The following is a 23,086-nucleotide window of genomic DNA, read 5'->3' as shown; positions in this document are numbered from 1 at the left end:
TATTTCAAATGAGGCTTGGATCACGTATTTAGTTCCGGCCAAATTTCTCATGTAGCTGAAACGGTGACCACTTTGAAGACATGGCCGAGAAACAACCATGAGCATGCGCGACAGCATGCTAACGAACGAGTGTCAAAAGCATGTTCATTGGCTGTCATTAAATCCCCCGTTGGCTGCCATTTCCGACCTCTGAACAGGTACCTGATGGTTGTTTCAATGCGTTCATTTGCTTCGACGCGTTTGGGAAACGCAGCGCGGCAGGTGAGCGGAGTTAAAACATGAGCTGAGTGGAGACACGCCCCCGGACACCTGACAGAAGTCCCAGCAGATAGAAGTCCTGCCTCCTGCTCCTGCGGCTCCGCATGCTGCGCTGGTTGGCTGCGTGCTTCGCGCCGGAGTCCGGCGCGGCGATCGTCGCCCGCAGCCGCCACCGAGTCACCGAGTCACATCAACCGACGTCAAACCGAGTCACATCAACTAGAACCTTCCAGACCGCCGTCACATCGCTGCCGCTGCACAGCTGAGCGAGCGAAGCAGCGACTGAACATGGCTGTAACAGCCCGCCTCGTTACCGGGCATTCAATCCCTCCCCGTCGGAGTCGGTGCACGCGGCGCTGCGGCCGTTTTCACTGGAGGGACGGCGAGCCGGACACGCCCACACTATTATCTCGTAACAGGGCCCTGAACGTAAATCAGCCCGCGCTCCGTCCGTTTATTAGTTCATGGCCTATCAAAACGAAGCGGGGAACCGGCTGCGCCGGCGAGAGTCCAGGTCATGACGTCGTGGCGACTGCGGCTCCGGCCGCGGGCCGCGGCACCGCACCGTGCCGCGGCCCACCGTAGAAGCCCCAGCAGCTTGGCCACGGCGCTGCAGCCCTCCGCGGGGCACGCCCGTCCCCCGCGGCCCGGACGCCCTGACCCGAGGTCGGCGCCGCGCCTCCGTGACCCCGGCCCACACTCGGACGCCCACTCGACGACCCGTCCACTCAGGACACAGCCTAATGGGATCGGAGTCTCGAGCGTTCAGCTGGCGCGGCGGGGCTTCGGTGTCGCCGGTCGGGCCCGGCGGGTCTTCGCGGCCGGGCGGGAAGAGCCCATTGACAGCGGTCGGCTGGCAGCGGTTCGACGCCTCTGAGAGGACGAGCCGACTTGCGGCGCGCTCAGCGGCGGCGAGCATATACTGAGGGGAGACGGGAAGGCTAGGAGGACGCCAGGACCCCTGGCAGATTGGTGGGTAGAGTGGCGAGCTATTGAGCCAGTCGGGAAAGTGAAGGCATACGGGTCGAACCTTCACACAACAAAAAGAAAGCTTCTTAAGGACAAACCAAGACGCAGAAGGCAAAGGACAGACGAAAGCCCCCACGGATGAGAGTATGAGAGGCGGGACAACGAAAGCACCAATGAACGTGTTAACTGACGTACGGCGGTAAAATATCGGACCAACGGACATTTGAACCGGAAAAGGAGCACGCGGACAACACATTCGGATGTGAGTAACCACGGACAGCACAATCGGATGAGGGTAACCATGGACAGCACAGTCGGAGGTGGATAGCCATGGACAGCGCAATCGGACCTGGGCAATCATGGACAGCACAATCGGATGCGGGTAACCGCGGACAGCGCAGTCGGATGTAGGTATTCAAGAACAGCGCAGTCGGATGTGAGTAACCACGGACAGCGCAGTCGGATGTGAGTAACCACGGACAGCACAGTCGGATGCGGCTAACCACGGACAGCACAGTCGGATGTGAGTGGCCATGGACAGCACAGTCGGGTGTGAGTAACCACGGGACAGCACAGTCGGATGCGGGTATCCAAGGGACAGCACAGTCGGATGCGGCTAACCACGGGCGGCACAGTCGGATGTGAGTAGCCATGGACAGCACAGTCGGGTGTGAGTAACCATGGACAGCACAGTCTGATTAGTGTAACCACGGACAGCACAGTCGGATGCGGCTAACCACGGACAGCGCAGTCGGATGTGAGTAACCACGGACAGCACAGTCGGATGCGGCTAACCACGGACAGCACAGCCGGATGTGAGTAGCCGTGGACAGCACAGTCGGGTGTGAGTAACCACGGACAGCTAGTCGGATGTGAGTAACCATGGACAGCACAGTCTGATTAGTGTAACCACGGACAGCACAGTCGGATGTGGATAACACGCACCAGGAATCAGCGGAGCCTAATGCTAGGTTGACGAAACATGGCTGAATAGCATGGCGGAGAGACAGGTGGCCTACGGATGAATGGATACTTATCCGCGGGGATTGAAGACTCGGAACCTGTAACAATTGGAAGGACTTTAACTTATGTGGACTGACGGCTTCTTATCCCTGTGACATTAATGAACAGCCTGCGCGAACAGCATGAGCCTGGACCGACCTGCGTACCTGACAGGCTGACCTGACGGACAACCTGTGTGAACTGGCGGACCGTGACCTGGTGGAGAACCTGTGTGAACTGATGGGCTGTGGCCCGTGCACAAACAGCGGTGAATTACCGCCCGTGGCCTGAATGTACTGCGACCTGTAGGGATTCACGGACCGCAAGCCGTATGAGTTGGCAGAGAGCGACCTGCGCAGACTGAAGGGTCGTAGCGTGGCCCGGGCTGGCACGCTGTGATGTGTGTGGATTGTGGAATGCCCTCTCCAGGCCGTGCCAATGACTAAGATCTCGGCCAAAAAGCCGGACGCGAACAACACATGCGATGGCCATGATCATGCATAATGGACCAGCGTTTGTCAAAAGAGCGCTACTATCAAAACAGGCATTGCGCAGGCGCTGGACTGAAAAGGCAATGGTTTCATTTCCGGCCAGCACAACCGAAAACAAGCACTACAAAACGGAGATGATGTATGCCGGTGCGTTTTGACGGACGGCGCCATGATTTGCAACGCAAATGTTTAGGCGCGTGACAGTGATGGCGTGAATCACGCCCGTATCGTGTGACTGAGCTCTGCACAGTCGAGCGGCGTCACAGCCCGCGGCCGCTCCCACACGTCTCACGTGCAGTCCTCACTCCAGGCGCAACACTCGCAGCTGGCGTCTGTTTGCGCCTGGACGGCGCTGGGAGCGAGGGGCGGCGCGTCGGCGGCGCCCGAGCGGCCTGTTCCGCCGCGGCCCGCTCGCCGCCTCTCGCGCGGGCCTGCCGCCGCGGCCGCGAGCGGCGGCTGAACGCGGCGGTGCGCCGCGCCATCCGCCTGGCCGGAGAAAGGTCGCGCGCAGCCGCGGAGACGGCCGGCGGGGCCCCCCGGGAGACACGCGCCGAGACCGAGGAGCGACGGCTGGCGTATGCTCTGTGTGGCGAGGGAAGGTCCGCGCATCGACGGCGCCGGTGAAGGTACCCCGCCGCGTCGAGTGTGGGTGGTCCCTCTCTCCGCTTACCGTTCAGACACACAGTGGTACGCGCCGACGATTTGAGTGGGAGAGGAGGCGACCAACAGAGGAGACGAGACGCCAGTGATGCCATAAGAACGTGGGCATATTGGATGCCTCACAAATTGTTTATATCTTTATGTGGCCTGGAGACAGCAAAGCTTCATACGAACAAGGATTTTGTTTTTCAATGAGGCCATTGCGGGTTAAGTTCAGACTTCTTCGGCGCTTTGGACACTGTTGCAAGCAGTCTAACGACTAAGAGTTCATGAAATCGCCAAAGCACGTGACGACGGTTGGAGCACCAATCGCAACGCGTGTTCTGCCGCGTTAACAGGCTTAATCGCAGAAATGCGGTACCGCGGTAGTATTTAAATGTTTTAAACTGAGAAACACATGGGTAACAGGCTTTGCTTATGTTAAGATTGACCCAGGATGTAATGCTAATCAATCGCTCAAAAATTATGTTGGATGAGAGACATATGGTTTGTTTCGTTACTTATGCTAGGTCAGAAACATACCTTAAGCACGTAAACCTGAAACATATGAGTATCGATAACAAACACATGGCTGCTTGGCACACCTGCCTCCACGAAACAAAATTCGCGACCATAACCATATATAACTAAAACTGAGCTTGACGGAATGCGGGAACGAATGTCAAACGCTCCACCAGATTGCCAGAGACCAAGCTTCGAATCAAAATGAGCCTCGAATGTGCATTTTTGCACCATTCCGACTGCGTCATGTGACTTCATAAAGCGCACATCACGCGCCTAAGCACAAGTTCCTGGAACCTTAAGTCGAACACCGCATCATTTCTAGCTGTGAACGAAAGGCCGCGCACCAACTGAGAGTCATCGCCAATTAGTGTCCTTGAAATACTGCGCAAAAGAGTAAAACGCGTTTTGGTGATAACGCTTGGTGTACAACGTCGGTCGTATCCACACCATCCGTGGTCAAGCCTAGCTATATCCAATGCATAGCCTTGCGACAGGGTGCCACCAACACAAACCGTCCTGCACCAATCGAAAAATTGTCGGACAAAGATGGATCGGAGGACAGAAACGTTTCCAAGCCGAATCGTGTTGCCTACTCCACACGTCAACATGCAAAGCATTTACGGACTGCTTCAAGGAAGAAGCGAAGTTCGTTGCTTAAACCTACTGCAGATTTCAGAAGAATAGAGAAGAAACCCCCATTGACACTGGTGCTGCCCAACCGGTCACAGTGACACAAATGCACGATATGCTTGTTTGCCAGCCGTAAGGAGGGGGGGGGGGGTTGAGGAGCTCGATTACGTCACAACTTCAGGGGTATTCTCGCCTTTTCAGCTTAACTGAGTCCCTGGAGGAAACCCGCAGACTTCAGACCTTCAGAGCTTTTCGAGAGGAACTGTTAACGGGACCGAGCCAGACACAGGCGTGTGCTCGGCGTTGGGCTGATTCCGAGCCTGACACAAGCGTGTGATCGGCGTCGGGCTGATTCCGAGCCTGACACAGACGTGTGCTTGGCGCCGGGTTGGTTCCGAGCCTGACACAGACGTGTGCTTGGCGCCGGGCTGATTCCGAACCTGACACAGGCGTGTGCTCGGCGTCGGGCTGATTTCGAGCCTGACACAGACGTGTGCTCGGCGCCGGGCTGATTCCGAGCCTGACACAGACGTGTGCTCGGCGTCGGGCTGATTCCGAGCCTGACACAGACATGTGCTCGGCGCCGGGCCGATTTCGAGCCTGACACAGACGTGTGTTCGGCGCCGGGCCGATTTCGAGCCTGACACAGACGTGTGCTCGGCGCCGGGCCGATTTCGAGCCTGACACAGACATGTGCTCGGCGCCGGGCCGATTTCGAGCCTGACACAGACGTGTGCTCGGCGCCGGGCCGATTTCGAGCCTGACACAGACGTGTGTTCGGCGCCGGGCTGATTCCCGATAACCGCCATTTTTATATGGACATCCGCAAGAAGATAAGCGAAGAATGCGAAGGGTCAGGTCAGCAGAGATGCATGCTTCTCATGCCGGTGGGATATACCCTTCACCTCGGATTTTCTTCAATGTCGTCTCCAATGACCTAAGATGAAGGCCCCCGCCATTCCCACCGAGACCACGAATAGCCAACACAAAATTTGGGGTGGCGTGAAGTGCTTATGCCACCAGGCACATGTCCGATGCCAAGAAAGGTTGTTTAATCTTGTTTCCACTGGAGCGAGCAGGATCTACCCTCAAATCGCTACTTCACCCTCATGTACCAAACCACTTGAGAATTTTCACTTTTAGCTTTGTCTGCAGACATACGCTACGAAAAGTACCATATAGACGCTCTCGGCCCCGTAAGGTGCCAGCCAAACCTTAAACTTTGAAGAATTGCTGCGTAGTAAAGAGGAAACTTTCGTAGACAACTGAGCCGGGAGAGCATGGTACAGTTTTCTACCCACTTAATATAGCGGTCCCTCGGTACGTCTTATCCCAAGAAATACAAAAACCGTGTCATCTACATTCAAACCCCTCTCCGGAGTTAAGCGCCACTGGCGTTCAAATCGCTGAAATTCGCGAGTTTCCCTTTTTCCAAAGATCACTGGTTCGGATGGAAAAGAAAAAAAAAACTGACGCAGTTCCTAAATTATGACAGTATGGCATAATTCAGCCCAGAGGACTACAGACAGCCGTTGTATTAAAGACTACGACGATTCCCGGGCACCTACACCTATCTGATCTAAAATGTAACCGTAGAAGCATTCTTCGAGCGGGGCATGACGGATGTCAGGTAAGTGGAAAGGGAAAAACAGCCCTCCCCTCCTCTTGGCAGCACAAATGCTGCACTCGGTACAATCTCGAACAAGTTTGGCCAATCATCTTGGGGAAAGATAATTTCAGCTCGCGAGTTCGTGGACTTCACGTCGAAAGTGCGACTACTTCGTCCATACAGCGCCCGGGGCAGCCATGATTCCTGCAGCTCAAGGCTCGCTCACTGAGTGGCCTTCACCATTACGGCCGACATGTTGCATCGCGCGCAAGGGGTGGGAGGTCACCCGCTGCATGATACGGTTCCTCGCGTCCTCAGCCTAGCCTTCCTTCCTCCCTTCAGGACACGATCGCGCCGAGAAAACGAAAGCTACCATATTCAGTTGCAACGTTGCCGGCGAACACCGGAGCTCTACATGACAACGCTTGACATGTACAGTTGGACAAACTGTACAGTTGGACAACCGCAACAGTTGGACAACCTGTCGACCGCAGCCGACTCCTGCCAGCGCGTGGCGGCCACTCACCTTCCAGCTTCATCCCGACAGAGATGCACTTCTGGTAGCGGCAGTAGGGACACCGCTTGCGCTGCATCTTGTCGATCTGGCAGCTCTTGTCTGCCACGCACGTGTACGCCTTTTTGTTCTGCACGGTCCGTTTGAAGAAGCCCTTGCACGACTCGCAGGTGAGCAGGCCGTAGTGGTAGCCAGACACCTTGTCGCCACAGACGGGGCACAGCTCCTCAATGCCCTCCTTGGTGTCGGGCAGCTCCTGGTGCAGGTTGTACTGGTGCTCGCCCATGGCCAAGCCGGCGCCGCTCGGCGAGAACAGGCACGGCTCGTCCAGCAGCGGCGAGCCCATGATGCTGTTGTTGTTGGACACCTGCACGGGGGTGTAGACGGGTGGGTTGACGCTGGTCAGGGCCGGCATGCCGCTCTGAGACGTCGTCAGGGCGCCGTACCCACCCACTGGACCTGGGTGCACGTGTGCGTGCTGCTGCTGTTGCTGCTGTTGCTGCTGCTGCTGCTGCTGTTGCTGCTGCTGCTGCTGCTGTTGCTGTTGCTGCTGCTGTTGTTGCTGCTGCTGCTGCTGTTGGTGAGCCGGGTGCACCGCCATCGGGCTGAAGTTGGGCTGCACGTGCGCCATGGGCATGTCCATGTCGGAGATCATGGCGGGACTGATGTGGCAGGCGGGCTGGGCGGCGCTCCGCTCCGCGTCGCCGGCCTCGGCCCTGCTGACTGCTGGCCGATCCGGCCCGCCGGCGCGCACGTGAGCCGCCCGCTCCGTCCCCGCCGCGCTGCGCTCCGCACTCCACATCAGGCTGGCGCGCACTGACGCCGCACGCCGGATAGTGAAAGTGATTCTGGGGTGACCCAATTTGGTTTCTTTAGGGCCTATGCAAGTCTGATAGCAGCTAGCCCAGTGACCTACTTCGTCGGCCCGGGCAACAAGGGCCCGCGCGCGCCGACCAATCGAAGGCGCCGGGCCCTTGTTGCCCGTCAGTCGCGGGAACAAGGCGGCGGGCAAGAACGGCACATCGTGGCGGCGAGCTGCATCGCTGACAACGCGCGCCGCCAGTGCGTGTGTCTTTTTGCCACGGGGACCACGTGGCGGTCGTAATTCATTCGTGCCCCAATTGTGTTAGCACTCTCGGAGCAGTTTTCTTGACCTTGCTCCTCTCGTCCTGTTCCAAACCAATGCAAAAGAAAGTGAACCTGTTAATAGTGGGCAGGCCTGGGGTCTCATCGCGAAAGGCTGACGACTGTCTCTCGGTTGGGGTTTCAGCGGCAGGAAAAGAGGACAAGGCATGTTAGTGCGTGTCGAAACCAATGCATCTGGGGGCGTAATTAATGAATCGGGCAGTGGTGTGTTCGATGTCAGTTCGGTGCTGTCTAACTTAAAAGCCCACGCCACGCCGCCGCGACTGTTTGCTTGGCCGCATGGGGATATAATTTACCCTTGCTGATGGACTACTTTTCAGACTAAAATCCTCGAAATAGACTGGCTTCATACATTTCTCCAGGTTTGCATGCTTGCGGATATTGGGGTGTGTCATTACCGAGCAAAAAACGTTTGCCATCACCGTGAATTTAAATGGAAATTTCCGTGTGAATCATTGCTATTGGCGAGTTTGATCCATTTCTGCTATAGCGTGTGGAAACGGCAGAGCCGGGCCAAAAAAATCGTTTTTTCCGGTAAATATTTACGAAATGCAACATACCTATCTTTTTCATCTGGTATCCTCCTGTTTGCCTCGAAATCCCTCTTTATTTCTCAAATCACTTTGCTAGATTCGGAAAAATGACGATAGACTCTTCCCCCAAAAAGCAAACAATTAGGATGTAAAACAGCGGCTTTTAATCCTAAAAAACTGAAGTGCTACCAGTGTTTTATTCAGCGCTTTCCCGGCGGTAATATTATGCACTGAAACGTCATAATGGCAAGGTCCTTACCGCTTACTCGCTTCCTATTTCGACCATGTTGAGAACAGAAATTAGAAGACTCCCAGTTAAAGGCAATAGATAAAGTGAGCCATGAGGCATTTACAGCTGCCATATCTTTAAGTCGAACACGATTTGGGGAAGGCCCAGTCCACTCAACAAGTGCAGGATGGGAGGCAGATGCCGCACAGTGATTCTTCCATTAAATAAACATTTTGGTCCATACAGTTACGGCCAAAACCAATGCAAAACAGTGATAATGTTCATACCGTCGTGATTTGTTGCAAATAAAAAGTTGCTTCTTGGAAAAAGGGCACGCTTCTTGAGGAAAATGTGAATGATAGAAATACGCAAGTAACCCGATTCCCTGAAAAGGAATGTTTCACATTTGATGATCTTGAAGCAAGCACCGGATATGATGAAACAAGCTCACTTATAACCGTTGGTACGCGTTTTAAGTTTAAAAGACTGCTCTAGACAACGCAGTTCTCTGTTTAGTGAATATGCTCCTCAATGCGCCATGGTTTGAATACGCTATCGTACCTTGCACAACGTCGATTGAGAGCCAATTGATGGGCGCTATATCTAGAAATCGTACTCGCGAACACCTGATATGAACGACTCGACGATGTTATTTTTCCTGCCCTTGTGCGCCGCATAGCCAATGGAGTAGCAGGATTACAACAACGTTATTATGGCATTATGGATGCATGGGTGACCTTGGAAAAGTCTCCCCGATATTTCTTTCCCCATTTTTGCGGGCGTGCGGCTCAGAAACTAGATGGGCCTAAGTATTAAGAAGGGCAGGATTGTAAACAGCACAGAAATGTCTGCAAGATGGCTATTTGAGTTTCAAACCCCATCTGAATGTGGAACGCTCTCCTTAAAGTCACTTCAATAAATCGTACTGGAACGCATCTGAAATGGTTGTGCAAGGCTACCAGTTCAATTTGAGGCGTGCTTTCACTCCAGGCGACCGGATTTTGACTCTCACATATGGAGTTTATGTCCCACTCCGGCTATAACTCGGAGTGGGCATGACCATTTTGCTCCTACCCCTCGTTTTATTTCAAGAAGACAGAGCTCAGTTTCCGAGTCAATTCCAGTAGAGTCCATTACGAAAAATCGGGCTGGGTTCTAATCCGACACATGGGCTGAATTACATGCAAGCCTGCATCGCGCGTTTATTTTCTGTGTGACACGGGAATATGCCAGGTGCTCCATCGACTGCGAGGCTAACCTCGCTGATAAAACACTCGCCATACCAATCATATTCCTTTGCAGTTGTTTTATCTGTGATAACAGGCAGCCATTGTGCTTAAATGTATTCCGACCGGTCCAACTCTAATTCTCAACTGATTCAAATCCATGGTAGCGTTGGCGAACGCTTAAATTTGCTTGAATGATTCCAAATATTTTAGAAATATAATTCATAGTCAATTTCTCAGATAAAACTGTTTCTCTCCGCAGTCATTTATGTTCTAGCACGAAAACAGGTGCGCCTTTATTTCGTCTTGAACTCCAGCTTGGCTAGTCAGGTTTGATCCTGCTGCCGCTCTTCCCCTAAACGCTGGTGCAGTTAGCTGGGGCAGCCTACCGCTCTTCCCCTAAACGCTGGTGCAGTTAGTTGGGGCGGCCTACCGCTCTTCTCCTAGACGCTGGCGCGGTCGGCTGGGGAGGCCGGGGATCTGTCCGACCGAGCTCCTCTGCCTGTGTTTCTAGTGTCTGTGCGATGGTGTCTCGCAGACGAGCTCTCCAGTGTCTGTGTGATGGTGTCGCGCAGACGAGCTTTCCAGTGTCTGTGCGATGGTGTCGCGCAGACGAGCTCTCCGGGGTCTGTGCGATGGTATCGCGCAGACGAGCTCTCCAGTGTCTGTGCGATGGTGTCGCGCAGACGAGCTCTCCAGTGTCTGTGCGATGGTGTCGCGCAGACGAGCTCTCCAGTGTCTGTGCGATGGTGTCACGCAGACGAGCCCTCCAGTGTCTGTGCGATGATGTCACGCAGACAAGCGCGATGCGGCCACCAGCTTCTGCGTTCCACGAATTTAGATAAACCAAGGTGCGAGAAAGTGTCTGAGGTATAGATGCACCAAGGTTCGACGAAGGCTGTGGGGAATAAATGTACCAAGGTACGAGGAAGAGTCTGAGTGATGAATGCACCAACGTGCGGGGAAGGGTCTGAGACATTGGTATGCGAGGACGGGTCTGAGGCATTGGCATGCGAGGACGGGTCTAAGGCATTGGTATGCGAGGACGAGTCTGAGGCATGTATGTACAAAGGTCCTAGGAAGGATCTGAGGTAAAGATGAATGCACCAATGTGCAAGGAAGGGTCTGAGGCATTGGTATACGAGGAAGGGCCTGAGGCATGTATGTGAAAAGGTGAGAGGAAGGGTATGAGGTAAAGATGCATGCAACAAGGTGCGACGAAAGGCCTGCAGTATAGATGCACCACGGTGCGAGGAAGGGTCTGGACTATGGATGTGCGAGAAGTGGTCTGAGGTGTTGATGCGCCAAGGTGCGTACCGTGATGATGGGTCTGCGGGGCACGGTGTTGTTGTTTAGGGAGCTGAGGGGCTGTGTTTTAACAATGTTGACGTGTGCCGAATACATGAAAACGTCAGTCTTGCTCCTTCCACTGAAAATATCGGTGCAAGACGCATCCTGACACAAAAGGCCTCGCCATGCTCTCCTGCCATTTGGCCTAACGAGACGAATCTCTTCTCTGGGCGGAGCCCTTACAAATGAGAACTGAATCCGTTTTAATTGCGAGGAGCACATGTGTTTTATGTTACCAACAATGCTTTTGCTTGTTCCGAGAACAGTTGGCTGTTGACGACGCACATTTCTGCCTGTCACATGTGTTCCAGTGCTTTCCAGCAACGCAAGCCGGCCGTCGCCTTCACACCGTGCCCTCTCCCCTCCCCTCACCACAAATCGTACCAACACTCCTGAATTTCCATAGCCTCCCCACCTGACGCACGAGCGAAAATGAGCCCGAGCAAACAGGTCGTTCCATAACTCACGTGTCGTAAATGACCTCAGAGCGTCGGAGCAGCGCGCTCGGCCGGCCGTCACTTTCATTTTTCCACGGCTGAGGACACTGCGGCCGTGTCATCTGCCGTTGCACAACCGGCCCTCTGGCGGCAGCCCAGCTGTTTGCTGTCCTGGCACCGCCGCCGCCGCCGCCGCCGCCGCCGCCGCTGCTGCTGGGCCACACCTGCCGGGGGCGCGCTGCACCTGCCCAGGTCGCGCGGCACGCTCAGGCGGCCGGCGGGAGCTGGGGCGGCAGCGCAGCGTCACACGCCCGTCACCACGAGCGGCGGCAGCTGGTGACAGCTGGAGCTTACGGTGCCGCTGCGGCCGGCATGATTATACAGCTCGGGCAGCTGGCCTGTGATTACTGGCATGGAGCGACCGGTCTGATGGCCCACCGATGACCGGGAGGTCAAAGTCAAAGTCGTTGATGAGATTTGAGGCCATGGTGCAGAACGTGGCAGTGGTGTATTGGTGGCAATACTCTTCAGATAAAGAGTCGGTCTGTTTCACGTGTCTCAAGGGGCTGCACGCCGCAAGCAAGACGAGATCGTTTCTCTTCATTGAGTGGCTGGTATCAACGCACGTCTTCACCATTTTCTTCTTCTCGTTTTCCATCATAGTTTTAGAACTTCCCAAACCCAATCTATTATCCTCAGCTGGTGAGCCCATTTTTCCATCCGTTCGTCTGCTGCGTCTCCTCGCTGGTTGACACATCCTCTCATCCGTCCTACCGCTGGTCAGTCATGTCCTGCCATCGGCTTCTCATTCCTCTGCTGGTCAGACATGTTTTTACATCTGTCAATCCGCAGCTCAATCACATTTTTCGATCCGCCCATCAACTGATTCCTCACATCTTTCCCGTTTGCAGCTCTGCTGACGTTCCTCCGCTGGCCAGTCAGCCCATCAGCTGATCAGTCTGACCCATAAGCCGACCAGTCCGCCCATCAGCTGATCAGTCTGACCCATAGCTGACCAGTCCGCCCATCAGCTAACCGGTCCGCCCATCAGCTGACTAGTCCCTCCGCCGACCAGTCCGTCCCTCCACTGGCCAGCCCGTTCCTTCACTGACCAGTCCGTCTCTCCACCAGCCAGTCCGTCTCTCCACCACTCAGTCCGTCTCCCCACCACCCAGTCCGTCTCTCCACCAGCCAGTCGGTCCCTCCACCGGCCAGCCGGCCTCTGCGGCGGCCCCTGCGCCGGCGCTCCGCAGCCTCCGGCCCGTCCCGTCCCCTCAGACGAGCGGCCGCTGATCTGACTTTCACTGGCGGCCGCCGGCTGCCCGGCCGTCAGGGGACGGCGGGCCGGACCGGGGCGCTCCCGGCCACCCGACCAGCGCTCGTTTCTAATCCGCCATGCGTTGCTACATTGCCCGGGGGCTTAGCTCGTCGAGTGCGGACGGCGACCGGCGGCCGGGTGCCAATCGTGACGGACTCTCCCTGGGTGTGACGCGAGTGGCTGACTGGCTGACGCGACTGGCTGTCCGCGATGGCGCGGTGGTAGAATTATGAAATTTGGTGTCTCTTCAGAGTGATACTAGCGGCTTTTGCACGTGCATTCATGTCTGCCATCCAGATATTCACTTACTTGGCGTTTAAATTTTGCTCTGATCATGTGCTGATGACCAGGAATCGTAAAAAACTCACCCTTCGGAGCTCGCGGACCCGCAAAACGTGGGTACAAAAGCCAGTGGGGCTTTTGCCTGTTATTGCTGGCAACATAGCGAGCCTCCCGGCTTTCAAAGCACAAAACGCACAAAAAATGATTGCCTTGTGGTTCTAAAAAGTACGACCAGGACTGTGTGAAATTGCACGCTGAATGAGCTAATTCCATCAGCAAAACATGCTGCCGTAAAACGTAATAAATGAATTAATTGACAGGCCAAGCAATATAACCTCCATACCTTAGTAACAGCCATGGCAAAGTTCTCATTATGTTTATTACAGTTTAGCTTGGCATGCATTCTCATTGACATTTACGGCTAACACTACTAACCGTCAAATGTTAGCTGACACCATACAACATATTTTTGACGTGAATGAAGTGCAACTTTGTGTCTTAGCCAGCAGCTGGCCGAGTTTACACCACCATGAATTTCTGGTTCAAGTAAATATGTAGCTTTGTATCTAAGCCAGACGTTCGTTGAACTAAAAAAATACATTTCTGGCGTGATGGAACCATGTGAATATCGGTTAGTGAGTATAATGATTTGGCTTTTCATATTGTTCATGAATTATGTCAATGCATTATACATGAGTTTGTTCTCACGAAAAAACTTGAGTATGATGTACAAAGGTCAAGTAAAATTAGGTCTGTGGTTAAAGGCGGGATTTTTCTGTGAAATTCCATTATGACGCTGGTGCTGGTTTTCATCTACAAACCGTAGACCAGACCAAGCGATATGACAGTCAAAAACCACCGAACCTTCCCACGCCATGGTCTGGATGGGTGCAAAGGTCCGTATATCATGACCACTCGTGCCGTGTTCGACTCATCCGTCCCAAAGGGTTCATGGTGCCCTGGTGGTGACAATCAGCTTCATTTGCTTCCAATGCAACGGTACGGTTCAAATCTTTGCAACCCCTTAGAGCGCTTCAAAGCTCTTTGCTGACTCTAAAGCCCTTGTCCGTCCCGAAGCCATTCGGTTTCGAGGAAGGGGCTCACAGCAATAAGAATTTTCTGACTTTACCGAGAGTGGACAGACACAAGGTAGCAGCTCAATGATGAATCAATTGATAAAAAGGGTATAAACATTAGGGCTTAGACAAATTGCCAAATTTACCATTTAAATTGGGTCCCCATGGAACCCAATCCAGGCGTTTGCAGAATCCTTCCAGCATGCGGACAAAATGCCCACTCAAAACCAAAAAAAGATAAATAATGATAGCAGGAAATTATGCTGCACCTTCAGACACATTTAACTGGCAAACGAATATGCCCAATATTTTTCAACACCAACATCACCGCCCACGCGGGAAAGTCTAGCTCCTGTCCAGGGACCGCTGATCAGGGTCAGCTAACGTCCGTTCAGAGACCGCGGGACAGTCACGGCCTACAGTACTTCCAAACTGTACAGGACACCGAAGCGGCTAAGGCGGCCCGGAACAATCTGAACTAGGGCCAGTGAGAACGGCTGCTGTGACGGTGTTCTAAGATTTTTATGCTCCCAAGAGAGCCCGCAAAATTACAGCGGTCCAGAATCGGTTTGGGACTTTGAAGGGCCGTTTCTATGACAAGTGAGTAGTTGCATTGCGTTCAGTGGGTCGAAAACGGTCATGAGCTGGAGCTGAGCAAACGGAGCTGGAGACCACGTTGAGAGGTTGTAACGGTTGAAACACCCCGTTCGGGAACGACTTTGCAGGCATCAATTTTTCCACAATGCTCCACCAAAGTAGTAAAAGTAGTAAGACTTCTAAGGAAGTGTCCGCTGCAGGGGTTGGTTGCGCTTTGGCCGGCCAGGAAAAGGGTTGACATTTAGCGTCCATGAAGTTCAGTGCGATGAATCTACCAGGACCTAGGATTTATGACTCGTTCGGGAAAATGAAGAATTCGAGCTTCCATAACCTTCTGGATAAAAGAGCTACTGGGGTACTGAGTCAGTACATTATTGGAACCAGGTAAGGTTTACGTGTCCGTGACCTTTAGAGCTGCCTCAGCACCATCGCGCGCACGAGGGCCGTTTCGCCCCTCACCCAAATCGTGTCGATCTCGCGTCAAAGCGACGTCAGGCTGATGAGATCTGAACCCGCTCTCAGCCCGGCACATTTGGCACATTTTCCTGCAGCATGAAGATTTATAGCTTCCATTAGAATGATGTGCGGAATATGTTGGTAATGTTGCACTGCTGTAGACAAACTGAGTCTCATGAGGCAGTGCATATACAAATGCCATTCTTTTTTACGCTAAGTAAAAGAGAATGCAATGCGTCTTGGAGCTTGAGTGTAAAGCGGAAAAATTTGCAGGAGATGCCGTTTTGTTGTTGTTGTTTTTGCTGGGTTTGGCCATCTACAGGTGCCGCTCATGGGGCCTTCTTTAAAGGAGTATTCCACATTTTAAGATATTGAGGCAAGCCTGAGATTTTATGAAATAAACTTACTTATAACCATTGAAATGCTTTCATGTGGAAAAGGCTGCTCTGGATATCACAATTCCTCTGTTTGGTAAATACAATCCTCAATACGTCATTGTATGATCACGTCATAATACCTTGCAACATTTATTAAAAACCAATTGTCGACCGTTATGTTTCGAAATCGTGCTCAAAAACACCACATATAAACGACTTCACGATTATGTTATTATTGGGCTTCATCGCCCATGGCCAATGAAAAGACCAAAATTAAATGACGTTCTTATGACGTCATGGATGCCTGGAAGATCTTGAAATAGTCTCCAGAAACAGCCTGCATATTTTCGCTGGCGTGTAGTTCAAAAACTAGAGGAGTTTAGGTCTTAAGAGTGGCAGGGCAGCCAACTGCGCCGAATGATCGTCAAAATAGTGATTTCAATTTAAAACCACACACAAATGTGGAACGGTCCCTTTAACAGCTTCACGCTGCTTATCTTGACGGCTATATGTGCAGGAAACTCTCGAGTGTGTAAGCCGGCCGTCGAAACATCTGCTAACTTAACGATGGTAAATATTTCGGCTGCAAACCGAGATAGTAGATATTTCGACTGCAAACCGAAAGTTCTGGCTGAGATAATCCAACCGTTTTTTTTTTAGGTCATGACCGTTTCTGTCCGTGGAGGAGCTCATGCTTCGGGTTACAAATGTTTCTCAACGCGTGCTAGTTTCGTCACATCCTGGCGTGGCACCGTTAGGCCTCCCGTTAAGCCGCGTTAGTCATATCAGTCACGGCTGTGGTCTTGATTTCCTTCCACGGGTGTCCCTGGCAACACCGCGGCCGGGTGATTTCCTCCGTCTGTTCAGGATGAAGCGGCAAATAATTTTTCGACCCGGACGGATCTTGAACTGGATTGGATAGTCATTCTCTGCAGAACCACTGCGGAAGTTAGACCGGTGGTGTCGCCGAAGTTTCACTTGAAGTCAGCGCGTGTTCTTTCCGCGTGCCTTTCTGTCGGCACGTTTCGTAGCTCGTTGAACGGTGAAACTCTTGTGCGCCTTGGGGTTCCGAGGATTCCCAGGGTGGTGCACAGCGTGAGTGGCATTCAGAGGTTGGAGACTTCGTTGCTATGCCGACTTCAGTGCCCAGACTTTCAACTTCGCTTGATTGCCGGCGTTGCAGGGAGACTGGAAAGCCAGTCTCCCCAGAACAGCGGGAGACAGGACAGTCAGCCTCTCCAGAACAGTGAGACAGGACAGCGAGCCTATCCAGAACATCGGGAGCAGGACACTCAGTCTCTCCAGAACATCGAGAAACAGGACAGCCAGCCTCTCTCACTCCTCTTTCCGAAACTGGCGACCGGGACCCAAATCAACAGCGAGCCCTGGCCGGCCGTGTGCTGGCCGCTGACGGCTCGCCACGGGTCCCCTTCAGTCCCTGCTGAAGAGACTGAGCGCCAGCACAGGACGCCGAGCCCCGCCTTCCGCGGCCGAGCTGGTTTTCGCGCGGCGGGGCGGGGGGGGGGGGGGTTGCCGACTCTGCGAACGACCGTCACTGCGCCGTGACGGCGGCCGTGACGCCGTGACGCCGTGACGCCGTGATCTGTATCGTGTTGCAGACCGAGGCTGCTGGGTGCCAGCCGCGGGCGGCCCCGAGGCGGCAGCACTTATCACATCGCTGGACCGTCGCATCTGTCAATGCATTAGCCATTGGGCATGTCCAGCGCTAGGGTGCTGACTTCTGTACAGCTGCGAGGAGGTGTCGCAGCCTCCCAGCTCTTCGATCCCCTTCTCTCCCTTCTTTGAATACCTGGTAGGTGATATCGAAGGATTTCCCAGACTAGAGTCCGGTTTTGCAATAAGCTTAGCCGTATTACAATAGCGCTCACGTAACCCGTCCAACTTATTTATCAAAGCTTCTTCTGCGGTTCAGCTCGCAGCAGACCACTCCGTCGGCGCGTCGGAGCCGGCACAGACCGGGACGGCAGCCGCTATCATAGCCCCGCGGAGGTCCGGTCGGTCCGTCTCTCTCCGGCCAAACCCGTCCGGGCGGTGGACGATGGCAGCGCGCGCCGAGCCTCCGCCGCTGGACACCGGGCACGTTTCGCCATCGCACGGCTCCGAGCCGCCCGAATTTTCCGGCGGGTCTCATGTCGCCCCACGAACCGGTCCTCTGCTGGACGCGCGCTGGCCGCCCGGAGACCGACCGCGCGGTGTTGCGGGCAGGTCGTGCCCGTGGGGTCGCAGGCGATGCTCGCCACTGAAAGTTCGGGCTTAAGACCGACTGGTACTGCGTGGCTGCACATACGGAAGCGTGGCTCCGACGTAGAGCGAATGACCAGTAGCACCGAAGGAGCTGTGGGGTTGGGCCGATGCCACGGAGATAGGGAGTGACAACCGGCTCCTCACCGTCTTTTTCCGGAGAATGTAATTGGGCTAATGCTGGATGTCGCCAGAGTCGGCGGGGAAAGCTGCCCGTACCCCATAAACCCCCGCTCGTGCGAACGGGTAAGGTTTCGAGTGGGAGTAACGGAATACCGTGTTGTTTCGCCTCCAAGCGAATGATGTTTGATATTGCTTGCTGAGCTGCGTGCGATTATATGCATAACCTGAATGGTCACAACGCCTCTGAATGTGCTGGCGACGGCATCCACATGAGCATCGCTACACGCGACCAGACCACGTGTAAACATCTCGGGCATCGCACTCCCCGGCGGGAGCTCTCACACGGAGCCGTACCGATTCGCAGCGAGGCTGTGCTGCGTGGCGCGAGCGCCGGCGGCGGTCCGCGGGGGCAGGACAGGTGTCCGGTGGCCATCGGCGCGTCCTGCCGGTGAAAGGGAGGCCGACACGGGTTGATTCGCGGCCGGCGCCGCTCCCAGGCGCCGCACGCACAACAACCGGGCTCGGGTCACCGGAGACGGCCGCCGCCTCCCAAAATAAATAGGAAAGTCGGCCGGTGTTGCGCCTTTCTCCGGCGGGGCGAACGGCCGGCCGGACGGAGAGGCGCGCGCCCGATCAATGGAGCCGCTCCCGACGGACGGGCGGCACGCAGGGCGCCGGTCAACGCTCCCGCCGGCACGCACAGTGTCGACCCACAGGGCAACGGCCAGTCAGCGGACAAGACGGGTCAAGGCGGTCAGAGAGAGGGACAAGGCGGGACCGGGGACAGGAGCGGGCGGTGGCAGGGTAGGACTGGGGACAGGAGCGGGGCGGTGGTAGGGTAGGACTGGGGACAGGAGAGGGGCGGCGGCAGGGTAGGACTGGGGACAGGAGCGGGGCGGTGGCAGGGTAGGACTGGGGACAGGAGCGGGCCGGTGGCAGGGTAGGACTGGGGACAGGAGCGGGGCGGGGTAGGACTGGGACAGCAGCGAGAGAGGCGGGGCGGCAGGGTAGGACTGGGGACAGGAGCGGGGCGGTGGCGGGGTAGGACTGGGGACAGGAGCGGGGCGGTGGCGGGGTAGGATTGGGAACAGGAGCGGGGCGGTGGCAGGGTAGGACTGGGGACAGGAGCGAGAGAGGCGGCGGCAAGGTAGGACTGGGGACAGGAACGTGGCGGTGGCAGGCGGTGGCAGAGCGGGTCGGGGTCCGATGGATCGGTACTACAGCAGTAGTCTGTCTTGCAACGGAGAAATGTATGAGAAAGTAAGGCAGGTGGATACTCGTTGACGGAGCAAGAAGGTTTTCCCCAATTTTTGTTTGCAGGCGTAGTAAAGAGAACACAAAAATAGAGATGGCGCTGGGAGGCGAAACCATTAAAAGAACTTATAATAGTGGATAGAATCAAACGCATCAAATGCCTTTAGGGAGAAACAACAGAGCCCATGCGTCAGGGTAGGACGCATCGCAGATCAACCACTGGACAACTTTTGCTGGACATCGCTTGCGAAGCAAAGTGACCACTTGCTGGACTTCTGCTGGACATCACTACGTGTGCCATAGTTAATCCTTATATTAAATTTCTCACAGAAGCCATAAGTTTGGCTGGAATGCGTGGAATGCAACCTGGAATGCGTGTTTCGAGAGCGGAGCTGCCGTTTGTCGAGGCGTGGCAGCGCACATCATATTAGCAGCGTGTAACAGCTTTAATATTCGGCACATGGAATGCACTCCTCAATGTTTTCCTTCCTCGTCCGTTGCCCTTCACCAGAGTCATTGAGTAAGAGGACGTGCTAGCGGGCATCATCGTTTGTTGTAGCTGCGATGCCAAATAGACGGAAAACGTTCCATGGCGTTCTCACTATTGCATGTCCCCCAAAGGCGCACCCACGTGGGTTCTGCTCGCCTGAGGATTGTGGGCCTGCTCCAAGGCGACGGAACTCGCGCGGACCGGGAAGCCTCGCAGGGTGAATGTACGCCCGCGGGCAGGACAAAGACGGTCCACCCCGTGCCACGAACGGCCTGTCACCTCGGGCGCACGCACGAGTCAGCAGCCGGCGGCGGCGCCCGACCCGTGCCCGGCGGCCGTTTGAACGCGGCGGCGGCGGCGGACGGCGCTGATTGGCCGGCGCGGCGGCGGCGCGCGCGCTCGGCGCGGAACCGGTCTGACAGGCCGCCGCCGCCGCCGGCCGCCGGCCGCGCCGGGGCGGAGACCCGGTGAGTTGGGCCCGCTTCGGCGAACCGTGCGTCACACGGCGCCGCCGGCTTTTGCCGGTTGCTGCTCAGCCTGCGTCAATAGAAGCACAGGAGGAGTCATGCTTTTGTGACTCCTTGGATGTAATGAACCTGGATGATTGGTTGGGTAAAACAGAAATCCGTTAAGTTTTCGGGTTCTTGCTCTGACCATGTTGAAATGTCATGCCTTTAAATGCCTCACCAAGACAAAAGAAGGAAGAGAGAGAGAGAGAGAGAGGAGAGAGAGAGAGAGAGAGAGACAGAGAGGGAGAGAGAGAGAGAGACAGAGAGAGAGAAAGAGAGAGAGAGAGAGAGAGAGAGAGAGAGAGATATATATATATATATATATATATATATATATATATATATATATATTCGTCGAAAAATTACATGGCACCCATGGGGCTCCATGGGCCCAAATATAGGTGAGTATCTTATCTTAAAATTCACTCTCTCGCCGGATTGCAAGCGCATTTTTCTGAAACCGCGTAGTAGTTGGTCAGCAAGGTGCATCTTATGTTTATTCCTATGCTAAAAGAACACAATGTTCATAGTCTTGATGCATTGTAAGCCACCTAACCGAAATTATTGAGTCCAGACCTCGCGGACCACGGCTTCCGTTTCACTGTATAAATATATATATATATATATATATATATATATATATATATATATATATATATATATATATGTGTGTATACATACATACGTATATATATATATATATATATATATATATATATGTGTATACATACATACGTATATATATATATATATATATATATATATATATATATATCTCTCTCTCTCTCTCTCTCTCTCTCTCTCTCTCTCTCTCTCTCTCTCTCTCTCTCTCTCTCTCTCTCTATCTATATATATATATATATATATATATATATATATATATATATATACATAGCAGACTAAGAGACAAACGTGTATGCGAATATGTTTTGGATTAATCTTACCAAATTCTTGAGTCAGGCCATTAAACAATGGTTGATGCAATCGCCTCGTGCTGCGCTGGCCATCAACAACAAACCACTCGCCCCCTGGAGGGGCCCGGCTCCCAATCCAGTTGCCAGCAAAACGGTTCGTGCAGCGTGAACAACAAAACAGCAGAAAGAATCAAACTGCTCGACATGCAATCTCTGCAGAGAACCGCTGCAAAACGATCAACACACCGCATAAGGTGTAGCGGGCAGATAGGCCCGTTCACTTGAAAACAACGCCGCCAAAAGATTCTGATAGGCATTCTGAGATTATATAATTGGATTATCAAGTATCCATAATACGATCCAAAGTCTTTGGTGGCCTCGCGCAGAAGTACATCGTTATTGGTAGCTAGAGATAAGGATAAACAGCTAACAATGACGTGGCCCTGCGAACCACGATGAGTTTCAAGGTCGGGATGGAGACTCACCAGTCAGCGATCCTATCTATCTTCATTAACTTTTTCAGGCGGTTTGCTTAGGCGAAATGCCAGGGATTTCTCTCTCAGATTTCACTTTCGCCTGTGTTCAGTCAAAGTTCATGGCAAACTACGCCACTGCGCGAATTGTGATATGGCTGTCTGGCATGCCTGACTCTAACTGAGATATTGTCTTTCCATTTGATCATATTTTAGTGCAACTGCGTGGGCGGAAATAAATGTGCCCACCCACCTTTCTGCAATCTGTCATATTTGCGATGCGTACACTTTTGTTCTCATTCATCTTAGTCCGAATGAACGGCCGACTTAACGAGCGGAATAGTTGCTCGGGCCTCGTATGATGCTTGAGACGTACACCGACGCATCCTCACTACATTAACACACCGGATGTGTGTACACACAGAGAAAATAATAGCACACTGGACAAGGACGAAAGTCCGAAGAACCACCCATTCGTACTATCAATAATTGGTCTCAATCCTTCAGTAAAACTATGGCTGAATCCACGCCCCCGAAGGCACTTGATGTCCGTGATGGCATGTTATCCACGCCGCCTCGTGGCACAAGTATGGGCGTCATATATGGGCGTCATATATGGGCGTCATGTATGGGCGTCATGTATGGGCAGCAGCTATCAGACACATCACCAACTCGGGTCACCTCAGAACCACGGCCGCCGACAATCACCTGGTCGCAGAGCGTCGCTGGCGGCTCGAACGTCGCACGCGGACATTTCACTGACGCTCACGGTCGCGCGCGCAGACGATCACACGCGGCACGGACGTCTGACGGCGCCTCTGGGGCGGCGCGACCGGCTCGGGCGTCGGGCCGCGGCGCAGTCCGCGGCGGCCGCAGCTCGCGCGAGCTCGGCGGCCGAGGCAGGTGCTCGCCGCCGCCGCCACCGCCGCCGGCGCTGGCGGAAATTCCCGCCTCGCCGCCCGCGGCGCAGGAAGCCGGCGAAGATTCGCCGTGACCGTGCGACGCGTCACGGTCGCGCTGACGTGCCCGGCACGTCGGCACTACGCCGCCGCCGCCGCCGTCGGGAGTCAAACCCGTTCCTGGAACACGCGCCGGCATGGTAGCGGCGCGGGCGGGCCGGCCGCGCGCACGCAGGGGCCCAGCCACGCTCAGCCGGCACGCACGGCGGGCGGCCCACGGGAAGCGGTGCTTTGCATAGGTCACCTTGCAGCCACGGTGGTTTGGATATGACGTGTCAGTTAATTAGCTAGTTTGCATCTCAGTTGCTTATGGGAATTTTTCAGTCGCTTTATTGCGCGGAAAATAGATGGCAGAGTGGAGTGGAGTGGAATGGCGGAGCACGAAAATGAACGTGTCATACGTTAGGTGATCTTTGTCTGGCCAAGCCCCAACTAACG

The 23,086-nt window shown here is 54.3% G+C and overlaps 1 pseudogene; it reads right to left on the bottom strand.

Moving 5' to 3' along the window:
* LOC119102498 (nuclear hormone receptor FTZ-F1-like) overlaps nt 1–22,531 on the bottom strand; it is a 42,955-nt pseudogene extending 20,424 nt beyond the window's left edge.
* Nucleotides 22,532–23,086: the final 555 nt, after the last annotated feature.

The sequence above is a fragment of the Pollicipes pollicipes genome, unplaced genomic scaffold, assembly GCF_011947565.3.
Source record: "Pollicipes pollicipes isolate AB1234 unplaced genomic scaffold, Ppol_2.1 Scaffold_5724;HRSCAF=6776_pilon_pilon_pilon, whole genome shotgun sequence".
NCBI lineage: Eukaryota > Metazoa > Arthropoda > Thecostraca > Pollicipedomorpha > Pollicipedidae > Pollicipes > Pollicipes pollicipes.
This window is presented reverse-complemented; position numbering and strand designations above follow the sequence as displayed.